Raw genomic sequence first — 23,631 nt, 5'->3', positions numbered from 1 at the left:
CTGGAAAATGGCCCCAGAAAATCCCAACATGGAGCAATGTTAAGGATCTGTAGAAATATGGTATGCATGAAAATGTAGGAGACTTAGAATAATTCCATCTTGCTTTGTAAAATGCTGTGATTGTTGAAATGTTCCTGCATATACCTGCTCAGTTATGAGGAAGGTTTTACTCTGTCATATTACAATTCTATAGGAACCTTCATAAACCGAGGGGTCTGGGCTTCCCTAACCCTCTCGCTTAGTCCAAGTTGCGGGTCCCTCTCCAGCGTCCCACAAAGCCATGCTAGAACGCCCCAGGCAACGGGGCTTCACACCCTTGCTACCGTTCCTGATTCTGCAAGTTTTCGCCACTGACTGCTGCTCCAACAGCGCCCCTACCGGTTCATTAACTACGTCCCTGCAGGACCATGACAAAAATCGTCACTACAGATCCCTGAATGCCCGCCCCATCAAATAGGGACTCTTTTCACTTCCAGGATGATCAAACAGAAGCACAGAGAAGAAGTTAAAACATTAATTCTCCCTTCATGTGCCAGCAGGGGAAACAAAACAGAGGCAAGTCACGAAGACCAGACGACAGTTCCCTCTGCGGATCAGAGGGGGAAATCTGGCCCAACACCTAGGTGGCTTACTGGGAAAACAAACTGGGCTATTCTGGTCATTTACTAGATCCAACTCGTAAGTGGCAAAACTCCATCCAAGTGGCTGCAAAAGTCCTGCCATCCCTCAGATCAGTGATCCCCACCCTGGGCTGTGCATGGCAATCATCGGGGGAGATTTTAATCTCATTGCCAGGCCACACCGCGGATCGATTACCAAAATCTTTGCAGGGTGACTCTAGGGTCGAGAAGCACTTCTCCATATTCCACTGTCAGTGGTGTCCTCCAGCCTAAGGCCAAATACACGGCTTTCTTCCTCAAATCGGCGCTCAGCGTAAATGAACCTGCCAGGCTGGAGGAGGGTGACTCTACGACTACTTTAAATTCACACCATGGTCTTGTGACTTTACATGAGATGAAGAGACCAGCTTTTCCCTAAACAGCCAAATCCCACCCCCACCCCTTTTCACGAGACAAGACGGTAGCTTGAGTTTCTCTTTCTAGAGGGATCTCCGACCAGAACTCACTGTGCCAGGGTAGCTTTCAGAATCCCATGTGTGTGCTTCTATTTAAAAGTTGTCTGTCTACAAATGCTCGAGGGAACAGACAATCTGGTTTCTCCTTCACTTTTAGTCAGTTTGTGCTGGAAATAAACGTCCAGGTTTTATGTGACAAGCTATGTCCCTGCAGGACAGCGACAAACGGAGAAACGCTTAAAGGAGGCCCGGGCCCAGACTCGCCAGGAGCAAAGTTGCTCTTGGCCCAGCCGCGCCGCTACCTCTGATGGGATGCTTAAGTACCAAAGGACGAGACTCAGGACCAGTTAGTATATAAACATACACTCGATCAACAGCGACCTCAGCAACCGTGGGGTCCCCTCCGTCCCCAGTCACCGCGCTAGCCTCCCGCTAGCATGCCCGGCATGGCCCAGCAAGGGTCCGCAGGATGGCTCAGCTCAAGGGCCATCTGTTCGGATTGCTCCTACTTTGCGCTGCTCAGTTGTTACAGCTATGAATAGCACCCGTGGGTAAAGGTCATGCTTCGGAATCAAGTGACCTGGGTTTCCGCTGGTTCCACCAGTTACACACCTTGTCGTGAGGGCTTAGTTTCCTCAGCTGCAAAACATGAAGTTTCAAGAAACTGTAAACCATTTTGAGCCGAGGTCAGTAAATAGCACTATTATTGTCTTTAAGTGTTTCTGTCCAGTTACAAAGAATGGACTCTCACATCCCTGACTCTCCTTCCAGCAGCTACAGCTCTTTCTTGTCCGTTGGGCCTATGGAATTGTCCAGAAACCCCAGTACAGTGTAGTCACCTAGAGGGCTGGGACGCTGAGGCTTCTTCTTTTGTGGGGCTTGTGGTTGTGGGTGTTAGGGATGTTTCATTTCTTATCACGCATCACATTTTAGAAATTTATTTTTAAACATGCTCCACAGTTCCCCTGAAACTGCCATCGTCATTTTCTTCCAGGACTCCTTGGTGCTCCTCAAAGCCTGGATCTGCTTCCTTCTGGTGCCCCCTCCCCACTGCACAATGCAGACTTCACCTGGTAGTCACGGCGCTGCTCGCTTTTCTGTTTCCTCCCGCCTCCCCGTGTTGGGCAGATTAGATACGCTCGGGTGTTTTTGTCTTATGGCTACAAATGGTGGACTTCCTGTTTTCACATCCCGGGTAGATTCTCTTGCATTTCTCAGCGGCCTCAAACTCTGTGTGTCACGGTCAGTTGCCGTCCTCCTACCTCAGGGCCTCCTCTCTACCATCAGGAGCTGTAGTTCAAGTTCCATTGTTTTGTCTTCCTAGCTGTGTGGACGATGCAAGAATAGGCCAGTGATCTAAGCGCAGCATGACCTTAGTGTATGTGTTAGTCATCTATTGCTGCGTAACAAATCACCCTAAAATGTAACAAGTTAAGGTAACAACAGTTCTGATTTTACACTCTCTGCAGGTCAAGAATCTGGGAGTGGCTCAGCTGAGTCTCTTGCAGGCTGTAGTCAAGGTGCTGGCTGGGAGCTATAGTCGTCTCATGCTCAAGTGCTTGTAGACAGTATTCAGTTCCTTATGTGCTGTGAGACTGAAGGCCTCAATTCCTTGCTGGGTTTTGGCCAGAGGTCTTTCTTTGTTCTTTGTCTCATAGGTCTCTCCATAAAGCCAGCTTGCAACATGGCATCTGGCTCCATCAGAGAGAGCAAGCAAGAAGAGCCAGAGAAAAAGAGAAGTTGAAATAATGATCTTTAGAACTTAATCTTGGACGCCATATCCTATCACTTGCACCATATCCTATTTGCCAACAGCAGGTCACTAGGTCCGGCCCTCACGCAAAGGGAAGGGACTACACAAGGTGTGACTACTGATGTAGGAGAGACGTTAGGGTTCAAAGCCCATGGCCAAGAAAGAATTCTTGAGACATCTTTGGTGCAAAAAGGTGGTTTTATTAAAGCATGGGGACAGGACCCGTGGGCAGAAAAGGGCTGCACTGGGGTCATGAGGAGTGGCCCATTATATACTTTCAAGTTGGGAGGGGGTTAGGGAGAGCGTGAACCTCCCAGATATTTTGGAAACAAGGTTTCCAGGATCTTGAGGAGGGTAGCTATTGTTGGGAAAAGGTCATTTATTACTGTTTAGTTTCCCAAACATCAGTACCACACAGAAAATCAGAGAAATCTAGGCTAGAACTGTATATAAGTGGTAACAAATCCACCAAAATGCTTCAATGACCACTATTTTCTGGGATAAAAAAGTTTTACACAATGCCTTTATAAGACTCAACTGAAAAAAACTTAAGAGTGCAAAAGGGCATTATTCAGTAAAATATGTCCCACGTTGGGCAAAGGTATTTTAATGCTAGGATGGCTTTCACAGTATGAGAACACAAAGACAAATTTCATTTCTTCTGGCTTTATGTGTCAGACATTGCTTTAAGCACAACTCAATTTCATTTGACCCATTAAGTCAGTGACTACATACCCACTTCTACCATATACATTGTGTATACAGAGCAAGGCAATTTATGGGCCTAGACTCCCGCCACTGAAGACCACCATTTTCTAACACCTGCCTGTGCGGTGGCTCCCTGTGAATGAGCCGCTGCCTCCACACTGCCTTACTAGGTGGATCGCTTCCTTAATGCCCATTCTGCATTGTAATAACTGGCCTGGTTTTCTTCCCCCAGACATTTTTCTACTACAACTGAGGCCATTTAATGCCTCTTACTGGGTCAGCTTCATTTTAGAGCAGTGGTTCTCAACAGGAGTGATTCTGCCCCCCAGGGATGTTTGGCAATATTTGGAGACATTTTGGATCATCACAGCTTGGCAGGGGATGGAGGTGCTGTAGGCATCCAGTGTGTCAAGGCTAGGGATGCTGCCAAACATTCTATGAAGTCACAGGACAGCCCCCGCATCGAAGAGCTATCTGGTCCCAAATCTCATTGGCGCCAAGATTGAAACTCTGAGTTGGGGTTAGTGATGACTTTTTTTTCCTATTCACGGGGAATTTAGTATCTTTTGTTTGGTGGGGAAGTTAATACAATCTCAGGTTAATCTGAGTTCTGATCTTGTTCTTACCTTGCCCTAATTCTAATGCTGGGGCTCCTGTGCTCACCTCTCTACCTTGGTATCCCAGGTATCTTGCTTCTGGGTAGTCCCTACATGCCCAGACCCTGCCAGACATACCACTCAGAACCGAAGCTCTGAGATCTCAAACCAGGATCCTGCCTCTGATTCACAGGCAGCATGAGCCCAGGCTGGTGTCCTTCCTGCTCTTTCTGGCCAACCTCCTGCTCATGGCCGACTGGCCCTGGCACATCACCTAACCCTGTCTGGCACTCACTGCTAGCCCACCTGCCCGCCCACCTTTCCCAACCTCTTGCCCCCACGCTCCTGCTATTTGCTTCAATTTCTGATGCTACCTTTCTGGGGTCTCCCAGATGTTCAGCTCTCTGAACTTCCCCTCATATAGTTAGGCATGGTCTGGTCCAAACTTCTGTCCTTTCCCAGTCCAGAAGTCTAGTTTCTAATAACTTGCTTGCCTCGTCTAGTCCTTCCAATTGCCTGATGACTGCTTGTTCTGATCCGTGAGAAAGATCCAGCTATATGCTGAGTTATGCCAGAATAGGCACTAAAATTGTAGAAAATAAATTCCTTAACTGGATGATGACTGATTTTATGTAGGTACAACGGCAGCCAGGTGAGCCCTTTGGCTGAATTTTTAAATGTTCCCATTTTTTTGATTGGGTTTTTAAATTTGTTTGCCATTTCTGTTTTTGGTTTGTTTTTTGAATTATGGTGCAGGGGATCAGAATATGCCACCTCCAAATAAATTACTTTGGCATAAGACTTTGCGCTGAAGAAAATTGAGAAAGAGCAGATGCCAAAAAAGTCTCTCTGCCTTCCCCCCATTTGCCTCAAAGCAGAACATAAAATTCCATTTGTAAAGGTGTCTCTCTTGTACCAGGAAGAAGAGGATAATTCTTAGATTCCTAAGCACCAGGGACAACCCTAGCCTCCTATCCACCCAGAGATGAGAGGAATCTATCCATAACAAACTTCACTAACTATTATCTTCCATTAGTTTTCCCCCATGTATTTACTTTACCATGGCTTGTCACCCCTAAAAGCCTAAGCCTTTTTTCCTTTTGTCTTGTTACCTCTCTGCAAATTTATTGCTCTTGTTAAGATGCCATAACCACCACTTTGAGTTATCACTGAATTTCTTCCACATATATGCACTACAAACTCAGTTTTTATCTTGTTAACTTATCTTTTGTCAGTTTAATTTCCAGGGACCCAACGTCAGAACTTAGAAGGTAGAGGAAAAGTTTTTTTTTTTTCCTTCCCTTACAATAGACACAATTGAAAAGTTGGCCCTGGTATGTTTAGAAGGACTTCTTAAGAGCCCATTTTGAAGCTTATCGTCTCAAGCAAAAGAAGAGAGGGTCATCAAAAGCCAAGAAGGAAAAGTAGGGGAAATAATGACTAAATGCAATGTAGTGTCCTAGATGGGATCCTGGAACAGAAAGAGAACATTATGGAAAAACTGGCGACATTCAAATAAAGTCTGAGGCTTGGTTAAATTATAATGCGCCAATTTCAGTTTCTTCATTTGGACAAATATGCCATAGTTATGAAAGATACTGTGGGGAAACTGTATAAGGGGTTAAAAAAATAAACACAAAGAGGATATTTGGGGAATTTTTATGCTGTGAAGAAACCCTTCAAAAAAGCACAAGGACATGGTCTTTGTTTTGTTTTTAAAAGGATGTGATTCCAAGGCCACTTCTGTTTCCTCCCCTGTCCAGACACCATCCCTTAGGTCAAGAGGGTGAGGTAAGCGTTTTCCAGGCAAAACATACGGTTGGTCCCCACATTCTTCCTAGTTCAGAATGGTTTGAAACAGATGTTTCCATGCAACCATTTGAGGACAGAATCCGCTTCCGTGCTGAGAAACTCACACGTACCCTCGCGTGTATTTGTTAATTTCTTTCAAATACATCACTTCCTATTGTAGCCATAGTCTTCCAATCACAAACATATGAAGTCCTGGCCTCAGCTGCCTCACAGATGTGTGCACTGTTATTAGAACGGGTTGGCCAGACCCCTAGATGAAGAAAAATGTGAATCTGACTCCCTGGCATTTTCAGTATGAGCGATTTCACTCACATAAGCAAGTGCTGCCTATACTCAAACATGATTTTTCCATTTATTCTCGATGGATGGCCACCTTTGGAAGGTTTTACCACTGCAGGGGCAGGTACAGATACATTTGGCAAACCCATTAGAGAGAAACTATAATGAAGCCCCGCCCCCGTGTGACCTCCAAATTGTCAAGCAATGTGTTCAACATGTTATCTCCTAGTTGTGACTTTTTTTTTGGCAGCTAGGGAGAGACCAAGCATAATTTTTCAGAGAGTAAATCTTCCAGCAAGTAAATAACTACTGAAGGTTTTCCCTAAGGTATTTTCTAAAGTAATTGAGTAAGTGTAGTTAAGGGTGTTTTGAACACGTCGTCTCTCTGCAGAATAATAAGGAGAATATTTAAGAATCTGTTGCGGTTTTACGCAGTATGGGTTTGCTCCCTTCAAGAAAGACAGTGACAAGGTTTTTAAAATGGAGGATCTGATTTTCATTCAAGATTATGCCTGTTTTAAAAGCATTTGTTTTTGCCAATATTCAAATAATATTAAAGAAATGAAACTGATCCATATAGCCAGTGTTTCCCTTGTAAGAAAAAAGGGCCAACCTTCTATAAGTGGATTAATAAATAAATAAATAAATAAACCTTGGTTTGGAATGAAATCACTGATGATGCAATTATTAGTGAGAACTGAAATGATAAAGAAAAATAATAATAATATGCTAATTTGCTTCCTTTATAGATCATGTTGTTCTTATGCTGTGAAAAACATTCTTATTCTTTATCCACTCGTCTTTGCCAGGCTGCTAGCATGCAGATACCATGCAGCCAGACATGGAAGGGTTAACTTCCATTTTCTAGTTCCATGATGTCCCCAGGACCTTATGGGATATAGCGTTTGTGGGATGTGTAAGTAACAAGGCTGAGGTCTTTGATTTCCCTATAGAGTTCCAGAACCCTCTCCTTGGGGCTATTTCAGCATTTGGCATCACAAGCCCTAGGGACCAAGAGAATGGGAGCTGTCTCCATAAGAATGCCCATAATAAGTAGTTATTGGCATTTTCAATTATACAGTATCAATACTACACTCCTGAGTTTCTCAGCCTCGGCACTATTGACATTTGGGGTCAGAGAATTCTTGGCTATGAGGGCTGTCTGGTGCACTGTAGGGTATTTAACATTCCTGGCCTCTATCTACTAGATAGCGTGAGGTCTCGGCAACCAAACTGTCTCCAGACATTGCTCAATGTCCCTTAGGAGTCCCAACAATCCACTCCCCCTTCCCCGCCCCCACCTATGAGAATCACTGCTGTAGTCAACAAGGCAGGAATTGCTGACCCAGAGCAGCTCAGGAAAGAGGACAAAATGATAAAATACAAAGACCGGTGCTTCGGGTTTCAAGTCTTTGAAAGGCCCATCTATTACTGTCTACTCTGTGGCTTTTGGTACATTTACAATGTTGTGCAACCGTCACCTCTATCTAATTCCAGAGCATTTTCATCACCACAAAAACCCTGCACCCATGAAGCAGCCATTCACTTTGCCCCCTCCCCAGTCCCCGACAACCACCATCTTCCTTCTGCCTGTCTATGGATTTACTTATTCCGGACATGTCATATCAATGGAATCATACAATGTGTGGCCTTTTGTATCTGGCTTCTCTCACTTAATATAATCTTTTCAAGGTTCATCCATGTTGTAGCACGCAGCAGGACCTCACTCCCTTTTACTGCCAAATACTTTCATTGTATGACTAGGACCACAATTCGTTTGTCCGTTCATCCACTGAAGGACACTTGGGTGGTTTCCACCTTTTGGCTATTGTGAATAGTGCCACTATGAACATGCATGTACAAGTTTCTGTTTAAACACCTGTTTTCAATTCTTTTGAACACATACCTAGGGGTGGAATTGCTGGGTTACATGGTGATTCTATGAAGACTAACCCATTTTTAATCCGGAAATCTAAAGTGGTTAGTGTTTTCAATGGTTATTTAAAAAATCCACCAGCGACCAGATTTAACACCAGTGATAGCTTTGAAAGGCTTTAGAATAAGCCTTGTTAACCTTGGGTTTCAAATGGTCTTGAGCAATCTCTGGATGGGTTTCAGAAGACCTGAAAACCTCTAGAAATGTGTCAGTTTTGTGTGTCCAAACATGAATTTTGCTAGGGAGAAGGTTATTAGTTGTCAGTAGAATCCCAGAGGTGTCCATGACCCTCCCAACCTAGAAGCCTCTATATCAGAAAGATCACTCAGTTGCTTGAAGAAAGAAACAGTGTAGTTAAATATATTATGATTTCATTTGTCAATTATACCTCAATGAAGCTGAAAAATAAAAAACAGTGTGGAACTCCTAGTTTCAAGATTGGGAGTGGTGTGATTTTTGGCAAACATCAACATTTCTGAGCCTTCCCATCTGAAAAATGGTTCCCTGCATTCATCTGCCCAACCCCCCAACATAATCCATTGATTCTCAACACTGCTGCCTAGGTGATCTTTTCATACTGCCAATTTGGTCAAGCCACCCTTTCTAGAAACACTTCAATGGCACCTCTTTGTTCTCTGCATAAAAGCCAAAATGTCAGTGGAGACTGCAATATATTCTCATCTCTTCTTTCCTTTCTGTCATTATCTCCCATCAGCCTCCCTCCTTTTCAGAGCTGTTTCCCATTTCTGCAACATGTCAAGCTCCCTCCTGCCTCAGGACCTTTGCACATGCTGGTCCTGCCGCCTGGAACACTATTACCACTTCCTCCACCTGCTCACACCTATTGACCCTTGAGGTTTTAAGACAAACATTAAGTCCTCAGGAACACTGTATCTTAACCTCCCACCCACAGATTAAGCCACCTGCCCCTACTGTGGGCTCTCATGGCACTAACGACAATTGTATATTTACAGTTACCTGATGATTGGATTATAGTTTGTCTCATTCAGAACAGAAATTCCAAAAGGGCAAAGACCTTGTTTCTGCTCACCATTGTACTGCCAGCACATTACAGTGTACAGACCCATGTAGTTCCTGAGTAAAACAATGCTAAATTCATCTGTAATGCTAAATATGTAAAATTCTGACACTAAATTTACCTAAAGGAGATTTAAAAAAAAAAAATTGAGAACCTTTACAAGTAGATCTCAAAGTGTGGTCCCCAGATACCTGGGTGTCTCCAAGACCCTTTCAAGGGTTCTGTAAAGTCAAAACTCTTCTCATAATGCCTCAAAGATGTTATTTGTCTTTCTCACCATGCTGGTATTTGCATTAGTGCTACAAAGCAGTAGGGAGTAGAAGGCCGGGTACCTGCAAGTGAACCCAAAAGTGCTGGTGCCATGCTGTACTCGTGGGCATTGTGTCCTTCACCACCGCGTGCTTGCAGAAAACACAGATGTCGGTAACATCAATACTTTCACTACCTTTCAACCCTTGAGTACACATCTTCTCAAATTCTGTGTGACAAAGTGAGAAGTATGTCTAAAGCCTTTCTGCTGCCTACCAGTGTTCATATGTCGTCTCAAGGAAAAGCGCTCGGTGACTGTTTGGGGCGTCTGGGTGGCTCAGTCAGTGAAGCATCTGCCTTCAGCTTGGGTCATGATCCCAGAGAGCTGGAATCGAGCCCCACGTCAGTCAGGCTCCCTGCTCAGCGGGGAGTCTACTTTTCCCTTCGCCCCTCACCCCACTTGTACTCTCTCTTGCTCTCTCTCTCTCTCAAATAAAATCTTAAAAGAAGAGGGAAGGAAAGGAAAGGAAAGAGAAAAGAACAGAACTCAGTGACTGTTTGAAGTGCCAATATTTGAGTTGCCAGGTAAACTAGCTGCTGTTTTCACGTGATACCATTTTAACTTGAAAGGCTAACTGACAACCAGGGATTTTAGAGTTGAGGATTAGGCAGACATTTTCTCAAAAATGAACAAAATGGGCTTATCAGTTTGAGGAAAAAAATTGACAGTATTTGCTGCCAATAATAAAATTTGAGTTTGAGTTTTCAAGTGACAATTACAATTTTAGAAAACTTGAATATGCACCCATGGGCTTGACAGCGTCACATCACTTAAAGACTTCTCTGAGGGGATTGGTGGTATTAATGAGTGTGATTTTATTTTACATCGTATAAGGAAGATCTGCATAACTCAAGGAAACAATATTCCCTCATAATCAACACATGACATTATAAAACCATGCATGGGTAAAATATTCATTCAAAATGTAAGATAAACCAATGAATTTTAATGTAACAGAGTATGAAAACATCATTATTATGGTTTCAAATCTCATAATACATATTTTTTTAAAGATTTTATTTATTTATTTGAGAGAGCTTGTGTGAGAGAGAGACCGTGCACAAGCAAGAGGAAGGGTAGAGGGAGAAGCAGACTCCTCGCTGAGCAGGGAGCCCCATGTGGGGTTCGATCCCAGGACTCTGGAATCATGACCTGAGCTGAGGGCAGATGCTTAACTGACTGAGCCACCCAGGCACCCCTCATAATACATATTTTCTTCAAAAAACTACTACTTTTCACAATTTAGTGTAGTACCAAAGAAGAGTATTCACAACTCCCTGAAAAAGCTGTTAATACAGTCCTCCCATTTCCAAATACGTATCTGTCGGAGGCTGGGTTTTCTCCATATTTTCCAGACAAAACAATGTTTCAGAATCTATTGAATACAGGGGCACCTGGGTGGCTCTGTTGGTTAAGTGTCTGCCTTCGGCTCAGGTCAGGATTCCGGAGTCCCAGGATTGAGTCCCGCATCAGGTTCCTCACTCAGCAGGGAGTCTCCTTCTCCCTTTGACCCTCTCCCCCTCGTGCTCTCTCTTCTCTCAAATAAATAAAATCTTTAAAAAAAAAAAATCTATTGAATAAGAAGCAAATATGAAAATCCAGCTGCTTCTGTGAAGGCAGACATTAAAGAGATTGCTAAAATGTATAATAATGCCATTTTCCCAATACATTTTTTATTTAAGAAAACAGTTATTTTCTGAACTGAACACATGAAAATGTGTTATGTTAACATATATTGGGTTTGTTATTGTGATTTTAAATAAATTAATAAATAAGTATTTAGAAAATTTTCTCCACTTTTATTTCTAACCCAGTAACACCAATTGATAAAATCCATACAAACACGAAGTCTCTGGAGTCCTCAATGATTCTCAAGACTAAATGACTCCCAAGACCAAAAACGTTGGAGAACTGACTTATGTTACAAATAAAGATTTCCATTTTAAAATTTTCAAATGGCTGATATAGGGTGCCTGGGTGGCTCAGTCGTTAAGCGTCTGCCTTTGGCTCAGGGCGTGATCCCAGGGTCCTGGGATCGAGCCCCACATCGGGCTCCCTGCTCAGCGGGAGCCTGCTCCTCCCTCTCCCACTCCCTCTGCTTGTGTTCCCTCTCTTGCTGCCTGTCAAATAAATAAATAAGGTCTTTAAAAAAAAATTGCTGACAGTGTTATAACATGAGGTTAATATTCAAAATATATAAGGAACTTATACAACTCAATAGCAAAAACCCAACAATCCAATTTAAAAAAATGAAGAGAGGACCTGAATAGATGTGTATTCAGATGGCCGACAGACACGTGAAAAGATGCTCAAAGTCACTCACTCATCATCAGGGAAATTTAAATCAAAACCACAATGAGCTATCACCTCACACCTGTTAGAATGGCTAGTATCAAAAAGACAAGGGATAACACGTGTTGGAGAGGATGTGGAGAAAAGGGAAATTGGGCACTGTTGGTAGGAGTGTCACTTGGTGCAGCCACTGTGGAAAACAGTATGGAGGTTTCTCACAAAATTAAAAATAGAAATACCCTATGATCCAGCAATTCCACTTCTGGGTACATATCCAAAGGAAATGAAATCAGGATCTCAAAGAGATATCTGAACTTCTATGTTCATTGCAGCATTATTCACAATAGCCAAGGTACAGAAACAACTGAAGTGTCCCTGGATGGATGAATGGATAAGGAAGATGTTTCTATATGGATATTATATTATGTGTATATATCCATATGGATATATAATACATATATAAATGGACTATTATTCAGCCATGAGAAAGAAGGAAGTCCTGCCACTTGCGACAATGTGGATGGACCTTGAGGTCATTATGGTAAGTGAAATATGTCAGAGCCAAACAAATACTGTATGATGTCACTTACACGTGGAATCTAAAAAAGCCAAACTCAGAAACAGAATAGATTGGTGGGGTGCCTGCGTGGCTCAGTCGTTAAACATCTGCCTTCAGCTCAGGTCATGATCCCAAGGTCCTGGAATGGAGCCCCGCATTGGGCTCCCTGCTCAGCAGGGTGTCTGCTTCTCCCAACCCACCCCCCGCCCCGGGGCATGTGTGCTGTCTCTGCTCTCTCTCTTTCAAATCAATAAATTTTAAAAATCTTAAAAAAGAGAGTAGACTGGTGGTTGCCAGGGGATAGAGGGTGCAGAAAATGAGGAGATGTTGGTCAAAGGGTACAAACTTACAGTAATAAGATGGGTAACTTCTAGGGATCTAATGTATAGCATGGTGACGAGAGTTAACAATACGGCATTGTATACTTGGAAGTTGCTGAGAAAGTAGATATTAAGTGCTCTCATCACAACAACAAAAAGTAATTATGTGAGGTGATGGAAATGATACTAACATTGTGGTAATCATTTCACAATATGAACGTGTATCAAATCATCGTGTTATACACACCTGAGCCTCCTACAGTGTTATATATCAATTATATCCCCATAAAGCTGAAAAAAATGTAATTATAAAGCAACCAGACTATAGAGTCTGTAGAGATAGAAAAGCAGATATGCCTCAATTATTTTAATGTCTATTAAGCAAAAAAAAATCTATAAATTATAAATCACAAAAGCTAAGAGCAATCACTCATACAGATATATGTACCTATTTAGGAAAACAGGAGTAGTATCCAATTACCACTTATCATGTCCAAATGCCTATTTCCAAGTACATATAACATAAAGGTGAGGAAAAAGTCAAGAGGGTAAGTATTTATAGAAGGACAACTGATTCATTTGAACTATTTAGTTATTAATAATCGCTAATCACAAAGTAAAATACATTTGCAATCTTGAAAAAGAAGTAATCTGGGGCGCCTGGCTGGCTCAGTCAGTGGAGCATGTGACCCTTGATCTCGGGGGTGGTAGTTTCAAGCCTCACGTTGGGTGTAGAGATTACTTTAAAATCTTAAAAAAAGAAAAAACAGTAATCTGACAAGACTGGATCATGGAAATATACTTTTTTTAAGTAGACTCCTCCACACGGGGCTCGAACTCATTACCCTAAGGTCAAGAGTAGCATGTTCCACGGACCAAGCCAGCCAGCGCTCCGAAACTGGATCATGGATGTACTACTCTCTGAGTATTCTCTGTGCTCGACATTTGCATAACAATAACAGAAGCACACCACACTGGCAAGCTGGGGAATTGGAGTGATATTCAAAGTGGGAACAGGAGGGTAAAGACCCTCAAACAACACAATCCAAATAACATTTATTCTTTATCCACATGCTTTTTTAATTTTGCCCAAACCCATAACGCAATGGATTTTATCCTGAAGCGGGGTCTCTCCTCCCTGCCAGTTTTTGACCCATTTCTACATTTACTCAGCAAAAAACATCGGAGAACTGGAGATGCTCAATTCCCACCACCCTGAGCAGGGTCTCCTCCAGGGGATTCACGACAGAGCTCCCACCAGTCTTCAGCTTCCCCGCCCTCCACACACCCCCACAACCCTAGCAATTATTTTTATCTAAGGATTGGCTGCTAAAGAAAGCCTGCTCAGTTCAGGGCAAAGGTCTGGTTTCCTGGCAGCGCTGGCAGAAAGACAATCTCCCCGGAACACGCACCGTCTACTTTAGCTACAGGGTTTGGCTTCTTACTTCCACCCACCCTCCCTCTACAGACATGGTCTAAAGACTTTTGTATTTTGTGGTTGGTGAGGATGATGACAGAGCTGATAAAAACGCAAATTTAACACTTCTAGCTCTTAACCCTGTCACCATCCCAAATATTTTCCCTGGGAGTTTGTTTCATTACCGAGGTTTTATGATCGCTAAAATTTACATATAATGAAACATACAAATCTTCAGTGTATCGATCGTTCTGTGAGTTTTGACAAATGCGCGCCACACCACCTAATCCAAACCCTGGTGAAAATCGTCATTACTTTCACTCCAGAAAACTCCCTCTTGCTCCTTCCTTCACAGCCCAAAATCACTATCCTCTGTTGCTTAGAGGCAGTCACTGTTTGATTTTCCCATCGCACTGAATCTCTAAGTGTATTTGGGGCTTGGAGCGGGGAGGAGGCAAATTTCTAAGATCCCTCATTCATTAAATGAGTTGAGTTGTGGATTCATCCAAAGGGGCTCTGCCCAGGCTTGAACTGGAGGCCAAATTTTCACAAGTGGGCTTTTGATAAGGCCTAGCTGAAATCCATTTTCCCCAAAGTTGCTTCTGTTTTCATGGACAGAACCCTGGAGCTGTATCCAGGAGATGTCAGTGCTTAAGGGCCAGGGAGGAGAAAATATAGCTAGGTAAAGAAATAAGACTCGAAGTTTAAAATCTAGCTCTTGGGGCGCCTGGGTGGCACAGCGGTTAAGCGTCTGCCTTCGGCTCAGGGCGTGATCCGGGCATTATGGGATTGAGCCCCACATCAGGCTCCTCCTCTATGAGCCTGCTTCTTCCTCTCCCACTCCCCCTGCTTGTGTTCCCTCTCTCGCTGGCTGTCTCTATCTCTGTCAAATAAATAAATAAAATCTTTAAAAAAAATAAAAATAAAATAAAATCTAGCTCTTACTTGGAACTCATCATTTTTATGTCTATGCTTTATATGAAGAGGCTTCAGACTAGGGATCTAAATGTTAAGCATATCCCCAACCTGGACTGGCTATGACTTTGGATAAATTACTTCCCATCTCTGAACTTCCTCCAGCTATAAAGCAAGTATTGCTGTATTGATCTCCACTATAATGGGCAGTGTAAATCTTGTAGCCACGGCATTTGGGATGATGGCTTGTTTATGTGCATCTAGCCTTCTTCAGCTTCCAGGAAAGAACAAGGAGTCCTGGTCCATGAGGTCTAAGGAAAGCAAACTCCTTCAGTCACAGCACAAGAGGTGTCGAAGAGAAAGTTCAATGACAAAATCAGCCATAAACTTACAGGGGAAGGACAGTTTCCAGAGTTTTATTCATTATCAAAGAAATGTGGTTACTTTATATTTCCTGTCGGATTATTTTTCAGGTATCATTACTCATAAGTATGCAAAAAAGCAGTGCTGCCTTTCCAACTCTGCTAAAGTCACTTCTGTATTGCTGTGTTCATTAGAATGTTCAGGAAGGATTCATTTGGTTCGTACAATAAAAGAGCTACAAATGGTAATGATTCCCAAACAGTACTTTGTTCGCAAAGAATCCCACACCAGAACATTGAGGGGGCTGACTTCTGTGGTGGGAACTCGGCTGCACCATGTGTTCTAACAGAACCCGGTTTCTCCCTGTGAGCAAGTCATTCTCCTTGGCAGCCCAGAGTCTTTCTTTCCCCGCGGGACTCTTTATACCCCGCGTGGCTTTTGCTTTCATCCCTCCTCTTTCCCACTCCTCTCCTGCCCACGAGGATTCAAGTAGGACCTCAGTGTGAAGATCCAAAACAAACAATCACAGAGTCAAATAAGCAAACCGTCAGGTCCAGAAACCCCTTCTGTCCTCTTAGGCTGTCCCTATTTCCTGGCGAAGCCCCCCCTCGAGGAGGCAAGTTCACAGTGGCTGCGCTTCCGTGCCCCGGGGGCCTCCCAGGACTCCGCAAACCTGCGCCCGGGGTCATGGTGAGCGTCCCCGCCCGAGCTGGGCAATCAAACACTCGGGGTGCGGCTGAGAGAGTGGGAGAGAGTGGAAACACTGGGGGAGGGCTAGAGAGTTAGGGGTTCAAGCTTCCGATGCCTGGTCTGGGGCTAGTACCCCAGCTGCAACCGGGAAATGAGGCCCACGTGCCTGCAGAGCTTTGCTCAGACTAACATAATTCTCACCTGAGGGTGTCGTGACGCGGCAGATTCTGCTGCCACAGGCCTGGGGTGCGGCCAGACACCGCAGGTCTTCCGAGCTCCCGGGGGACGCTGCTGCCGCCGGTCTGCGGACCCCAATTTGAAGAGCATATTCTGTAGCCGGGCATGGGTGAGGTGCTGCGCGTTTCAAAATGTCTTCACATTCTCACGATGAACTTGGCGTCGCTCCCTGTAACATGAAAAGAAACTTGGGCTTGGAGGGGTCAGGAGAGCGTCGGGCATCGCGCGGCTGGTGAGCGGCAGAGAGGAACTCTGGTCCCGCAGTCAGTGAGGAGAAGGAGGTACAGCCGTGCTAGTCAGAGGGCGGCCCCTGGTTAGCAGCACCTGGGAATGGGCCCGAAACGCCCCTTCTTGGGCCCCATCTCAGACCTACTCAATCAGAAAGGCGGGGGGTGCTCCCTGCGATCTGCCTTCTAACAGGTCAGCCTTCGTTTTTCTGGTTCTGTTAACATTCGACTTTGAGGGCCAGTGAGTGAGAAGGCTGCTTCTCACACCCGACTGTGCGCACGAACGCCCCGGGGATGCGGTCGCGCTGCACCTGCGGACTCCGCAAGGCCGGAGTATGGCGTCAAGCCGTGTGTTCCCGCAGGCCCCCACGTGCCGCCGGTGCTGCTGGGCCAAGGACCGCACTCCCAGCAGCTAGGGGCTGGGTGGTATTCCCCTCCAGTCAGAAGACTTTTGAGTTATCTGTGGGTTTTGTTCTTCACATGCAGATGGAGGTGGAGAAAGAGGCACAGAGTACATCCCTGAACGTAAGTGCAGAAATAGCTCAAACCAGAAAGCTAAGAATTCAAGCTCAAAATTCTAGGGTAAGCAAAAATACAGTAAAACACCAGAAGAAGGGCACCTGGGTGGCTCAGCCGGTGAAGCATCTGCCTTCGGTTCAGGTCATGATCCCGGGGTCCTGGGATCGAGGCCTGCGTGGAACTCCCTGCTCAGTGGGGAACCTGCTTCTCCCTCTGCCCCTCCCCCCGGCTCGTGCGTGTGCACGCGCTCTCGCTCGCCCTCTCTCGCAAATAAATAAATAAATAAATACACCAAAAGACAAGATGGGTAGTTGCTTCAAAGAAAACATTCTGGTGTTGGGCTCAGCGCTGCCCTCAGAGAAGAGAGAGATTTCTCCTGCAAAGACGGGGTGCACAGCCTTGCTCCACCTTTTCTCTGGGAGGAACCCTACCAGTCCATTTTCTCTGTGAAACAGCATCTCCGACCAGCCAATTCAGTCTAATGAAATAATACCTGGGCCCCGAAGAATGTGCAGTTTCCTCGAGTTCCAAGCCCAGGTTCGTTCCCCGCGTCAGCACAGACGAGTCACCAGCGGGCAGTGCGGTTCCCAGCTGCACTGCCGAGCACGTCAGGTCCGTGTCCGCTGATCGGACTGGTTCCCCTCACTGCCGCGGGAACCAACAGCGCCAGAATCCGTGTGCTCTTTTCCTTTAAGAAAGACTTTTCTCGGGACCCTTGGGTGGCTCCGTCAGCTAAGCGTCAGCTAAGGGTCTACCTTCAGTTCAGGTCATGATCCCGGGGTCCTGGGACCAAGTCCCACATGGGGCTCCTTGTTCAGTGGGGAACCTGCTTCTCCCTCTGCCTGCCGCTCCCCTGCTTGTGCTCGCGCTCTCTCTCTCAATCTGACAAATAAATAAAATCTTTAAAAAAGAAAAAGAAGAAGAAGAAAGGAAGACCTTTCTCCATCACAGGGCGAAGGGTGCCTTGTTCTATCCGCCCCAGCTGAGCCTCTAGTCTCTTTCTGGCCAACACTGGATTTTCCTTCTGAACTCACCATGTCTCTAAACACTGCTTCTTTGCAACCCCAAACCCCAAACTTTGCAAAATCGGGTACATCGAATGAGGAAAACTGCTTTGCTATGACCGCCCTCTCTCAAACATTAATCACTGCTTCCCTTAGAATTTTCTCTTTGCGCTTATGGCTGCCTAATGGCTTGTGTCTCCTGAAAATTCTGAGAGGTCACAGAGAAGGGAAGAAATCCTTCATTTTATACCTGTGTGGTATCGATCGCCCATGTTGCTCATTCACATCATGTTGTTTGACCTTCTTTAGAGCATACCATGCTAGGATGTGTATCTTTCTGGTTTTGAATGCATGCCTAGCACAGTATCCGGTATGGGGAAGAGTTGTGCATTTTTGTTGAAGAAATTTTTTTAAATTGGAAAAATATTCCATAGGTTCTATGATTAGATGCAGCCTTTATTTCCTCATTGATTTTTCCCTTAGTCACCAAGACATTTGATGTTTCATATCTAAGATGCTGTATAATTTAAAGCATCTAAAGCTTGCATGTTGTCTCAAGAAATCTTTCTAAAGCCAACCCACGAATCTTGATTAATTTTCATCGCTTGCTCTGCATTTAGAACAGAACTTTTGGCTATGATGAAAATATCCTAGTCAATGCTGTCCAGGGTGTGCCTTGATCTGCTGTGATTTTCATCACGGTTGGGTGCCCTGGTACCAAGAGCACAGTCCTTCGTTTAATAAACCAAGTAGGGGGGCGCCTGGGTGGCACAGTCGTTAAGCATCTGCCTTCGGCTCAGGGCGTGATCCCAGCGTTCTGGGATCGAGCCCCACATCAGGCTCCTCTGCTGGGAGCCTGCTTCTTCCTCTCCCACTCCCCCTGCTTGTGTTCCCTCTCTCGCTGGCTGTCTCTCTGTCAAATAAATAAATAAAATCTTAAAAAAAAAAAATAGACCGAGTAGGAATGCAGAACCTGTTTCATCAGGAGCTTGATTGACGTGACTCCTCATGAGGAAAGTCGGGCGTTAGTTTGTAGGCAGAGGGCGATTTTCTCTGACGATGCTGCGTACCCGTTCCAGAAACTCACTAGCTCAGCAGCTTCCTCAACAGCGGTCCAGCTGGGAGTTGCTGTGGCCGAGTTCCATTCTCTACGGCCTCGAGTTGGGGTATTTTCTTAATGAGGCCTCTGAGTAGCTGGAGTTTGCTTACGGTGTTTGAATGGAAGCAAAATAAACCGGATGACATTCTCCCCTCCATCCTATCTTACTTTCTGTCAAGGACATTTTAATTCATCCAGCCTTTACTTTTATTTCCATTTCCAAAGTTTATAAATACGATGCTAGGGCTGTTCAGCTATTAAAAGAAAAATCTTTCCTTCCTCTCAAGCTGTATTCTAACGAGATTGTCCAGCTGATTGCAATGGCCCTTCCATGAAAAAAAATAATAAGGCAAGGATGTTGTAACCAGCAGATTATCTCCAATATTGAAAAAGCAGATTTAAAACTCCAAATCTTTGAGTTCTTTACAAATTCTTAGCAATATAGTCTAGTCTTGGCAATGAGTATTATAATAATATTAACGTTGAAAACAGCTGTTAAGCTTGCATCTAAGAAATGTTTGCAAAAACTCCCATCAGGTCAGCAATGTACTCGACAACAGGGTTTTCCTGTGCCCTACTTCCATCCATTATGATATTTTCGGTTATATAATTTTTTCCCTAGAAAAAGAATAATGTTGTGAATTAAATGTGTCAGATAAATGGATGTGGGTCTTTCTCTTGATACGAACGCTTAATACAAAATTCTTTCCAGGAGGCATCCTTGTAGTTCCTGAATTAGGTTATTGAAAGTTTTTTTTTTTAATCAGTTTTAGTGCTCTGTATCTAACTATAATCTACAGCCTTCTCCACATTGTTTGAATGCCAGCAATTCTGATAATAAGTGTGTCTCATCGAAGCAGCAATAAGAAGTAGCTAGTGGCTGCTCCGAGAGGAGCAACCAGTCTTCATTGAAGAAGCCTCTGACTTTACCATATGAATCCAACAGAGCAGCTCGAGAATTTCAACATTGATCTGTTCCTGGTGGAATAGAAGCAAAAGTGTCACTCCTCATTTGAAATCTCCCCACATCATCTCTCTCAGCAGTTTGGAATCGAAAGACTAATTCTGCTTCTATCAGGAGCAGTGATGCAGATGAGCTTCACAGAAGATCGCCAAGGGCAGTCCCTCCCCCTTGCTTCTTTGAAAGAAAGTATAATGGTTTGAAATGGATTCGATTCCTTTGATGGGGAATCGCTATTACAATCACAGAAGCCAGTTCTAAATCTCAGAGCGGGAGATGATGGATTTGTGATTTTTAAAGCTCCAATAAATGTTTCATGTTGGATTGCTACATGAAACCATGAAAAAAGAACTTGGGAAAAATATGAAAAATGTATGCTTTGTGCTTCTAGTACATTTCAATACCAGATTTTAGTGCGATATACAGTGGTGGTTGCCATAACAACAGAGTGATCCAGGGGCTGCGATTATGCATATAAGGAAATAGCAGCCAGGGAGAGCTGCTCTCCGGTCAGAGGCCACTCACTGTCTTGTTCATCGCCATCTAGTTCTTTCACCTCGCGCCTCAATTATCTAGATTTGGGCTCTTGAAATTGCTGATTGTGTACCTAAACTTTAGGTTCTGAGCTTTTTCTCTTGATAATTCCCAGAATATTAGAGCAGAGGAGGATAAAGCGAGTACGTGTCAGATCCCCTTGTCTCAACAGCTTAGGAAATCAATATAATTGATGAAATGGAGTTGAAGCTACAATATAATTAAGGAAAGGAGAAACCCATGCAATTTTGGATTAAATAATGTGATGGCGGATAAGTACTTTTCTAAATGATGAAAGGATTGCTTTGGAATAAAATATCATACACGTGGTCCAGCATAGGAAATACTCCTCTACCTTTCAACAAAACAGCTGATGGCATTTAGTACGTTGGCACATCAGAGTGAAAACTTTGCTTATTTATTATTCGAATGATTTGTAATGAGAAGATATATTTACAACCAGCTTATGAGAGGTACTGAGTCAAATCTAAACCACGGTGCCGTCATTTCCCTGAGAGGGTTTCAAACCGACAGTTTTGAGAAAGACAGTGGAGAGCTTTTCCTAGTAAATTTGCTAACTTTTCAAAACTAGCAGTGACAGTGCTGCCTTCCGCACTCATGCAATTATCAGACATTTTTGGCATCATGCAGGGGCTCTAACTTGAAGTCTGAAAAAAAAAAGTTGGTGGTGAAAATCCACCTCTATAATAATAGTAGTAAGCACTTATGAGTGACAGCTCGTGCTCAGTACTTTAATGTCAGTTCTCAACCTCACAACGACGCAAAGTAAATATTATTCTCTATTTCATAAATCAAGGGCAAGGGACATTAAGTAACTTCCTCAACATCACAAACGTTTGCCTCCTTTTCTTTCACTCCATGTTTGTGGAATTCAAAGATAAGCTGCCCCAAAGCAGATTCCGGGTTTTTGCTTTTTTTTTTTTTTTAAGATTTTATTTATTTATTTGACAGAGAGAGCAAGAGAGCACAAGCAGGAGGAGGAGGAGAAGGTGAAGCAGGCTCCCCGCCGAGCAGGGAGCCCGATGTGGGGCTCGATCCCAGGACCCTGGGATCATGACCTGAGCCAAAGGCCAGACGCTTAACCATCTGAGCCACCCAGGCATCCCCTGGGTTTGTTTTCCTCACCACTATGAACTTACCATGAAGTTCAGACCCTACTTATGGTAGGCACTACATGGTATGGATATAAAATCTTTTGAGAGAGGTTTCCATCAGTAAAGTTATGGGGTAAGCGGTGTTATTTATCTATTGCTAACAAATTACTCCAGAACAGTGGCTCAAAGCAGTCGGCATTTATCACCTCACAGTTTCTGTGGAATAGGAATTTGGGAGCAGCTTACCTGGGTGATTCTGACTCAGGGTCTCTTGAGATTTTGTAGTTAGGACATCAGCAAGGCTGTGGTTATCTGAAGGCTTGACTGAGGCCAATGGATCTGCTTCCAAGACGGTGTGCTCACACGGCTGTCGGCAGGAGGCCTCTGTGCCTTGCCAGCTGGGCCTCCCCGTAGGGCTAATTGAGTGTTCTCATAACATGGCAGCTGGCTTCCCTGAGAATGAGCAATCAACGAAAGAGCAAGGAGAGGCCACACTTCTAGCTCCTAGTCTTGGAAGTCACATACCATCACTTTAGTCACATTCTATTTGTTAGAAGTGAGTCATAAGTAGAGCCCACACTCAAGGGGAGAGGAATTAGACTCAACCTCTTAAGGAAACAATACCAAAGAATTTGTAGACATCATTTCAAGCTATCACATAAGCAGACTTTGGATTTCAGAAAATACTGAAGGTCTGGAAATCCAAAAACATAAAAAACACAATCGGATTTAATTTATCTACTGGAGCTAAAAATATGCCCACAGCCAACCTATCCTGCACTAAAAGTAATGAGTAATGTCAAGAAAGTTTGCATTTGTCAAAGATCTTACTCCCAGACATAATATAATATGTCTGAATAGTATTGAGGTGACTTTTCAAATAATATTGTATCCCTAAAGTATAATTACAGTAGTGTAGCATTTTTCTAAAAGGGTCAGGCTCACAGTCAGTACCATTATTCATGAAGACTCAAGAAAAAGACAAATAATTAAAACAGACAAATAATGTAAAGATAACCTATTAATATTTATAGATATCCCGCCAGCACTTACCAGGTGTTTGGATGAATGGTGTTATTACCTGAAGTGTCATCTCCTTGCATTCTTAAGCTTACAGCATCCCCAACCTCTGCTGTGTATTTTTCCAATCACGGAAAACACCTCATTTAACCTTTGAAATAGTCCAAAGCCAGGTGTAAAAGGAAAGGAACTGGATATTTGAAAAACCGAACAATCAAACTAATAGTATTGGTCCGTAGTGAAAAGATGAAAAGCATAGAGCTCAAAAATTACCCCAAAACACAAAACAAAGAATTAATGACTGGGATCAGATGCTTATATGGTGGCTCAAACCCTAGGTCTCTTTGTTTTTATTTATCTTATTTATTTTATTTATCTTATTTTATTTTTAAAGACTTTATTTATTTATTTATTTTAGCGAGAGAGAATGTGCAAGGGGGGAAAGGAAGAAGGAGAAGGGCAGGAAGAGGAAGAGGGAAAGAATCCCAAGTAGACTGCGCTGAGCACAGAGCCCCATGTGAGTTTGATCTCAAGATCCTGAGATCACAACCTGAGCTGAAACCAAGAGTAGGAAGCTTAACCAACTGAGCCACCCAGGCACCCCCTCTTTCTGTTTTTAACAATGTTTTTCAAACTTACTGTTATTAGAGAAAAATACATGTTATTATAGAAAATTGGGAGATAAAGGCGTGCCTGGGTGGCTCAGTCGGTTAACCATCTGCCTTCGGATCAGGTCATGATCCCAGAGTCCTGGGATCGAGCCCCACATCGGGCTCCTTGCTCAGCAGGGAGCCTGCTTCTCCTTCTCCCTCTGCCATTCCTCCCTGCTTGTGCTCTCCGGCTTTCTCTAT

The 23,631-nt window shown here is 43.9% G+C and overlaps 1 long non-coding RNA gene across 1 annotated transcript; it reads right to left on the bottom strand.

Moving 5' to 3' along the window:
* Positions 1–1,461: 1,461 nt before the first annotated feature.
* Positions 1,462–23,105, bottom strand: LOC117797474. The gene is made up of 3 exons (XR_004622488.1): positions 22,007–23,105; positions 16,266–16,470; positions 1,462–1,714 (listed from the first exon to the last, which is right to left on the bottom strand). It is a non-coding gene; the product is annotated as an uncharacterized LOC117797474 (long non-coding RNA).
* Between the last annotated feature and the right edge of the window lie 526 nt (positions 23,106–23,631).

The sequence above is a fragment of the Ailuropoda melanoleuca genome, chromosome X (genome assembly GCF_002007445.2).
Source record: "Ailuropoda melanoleuca isolate Jingjing chromosome X, ASM200744v2, whole genome shotgun sequence".
NCBI lineage: Eukaryota > Metazoa > Chordata > Mammalia > Carnivora > Ursidae > Ailuropoda > Ailuropoda melanoleuca.
Note: the sequence above shows the minus strand (reverse complement) of the source record. Positions and strands in the feature narration are given on the sequence as shown.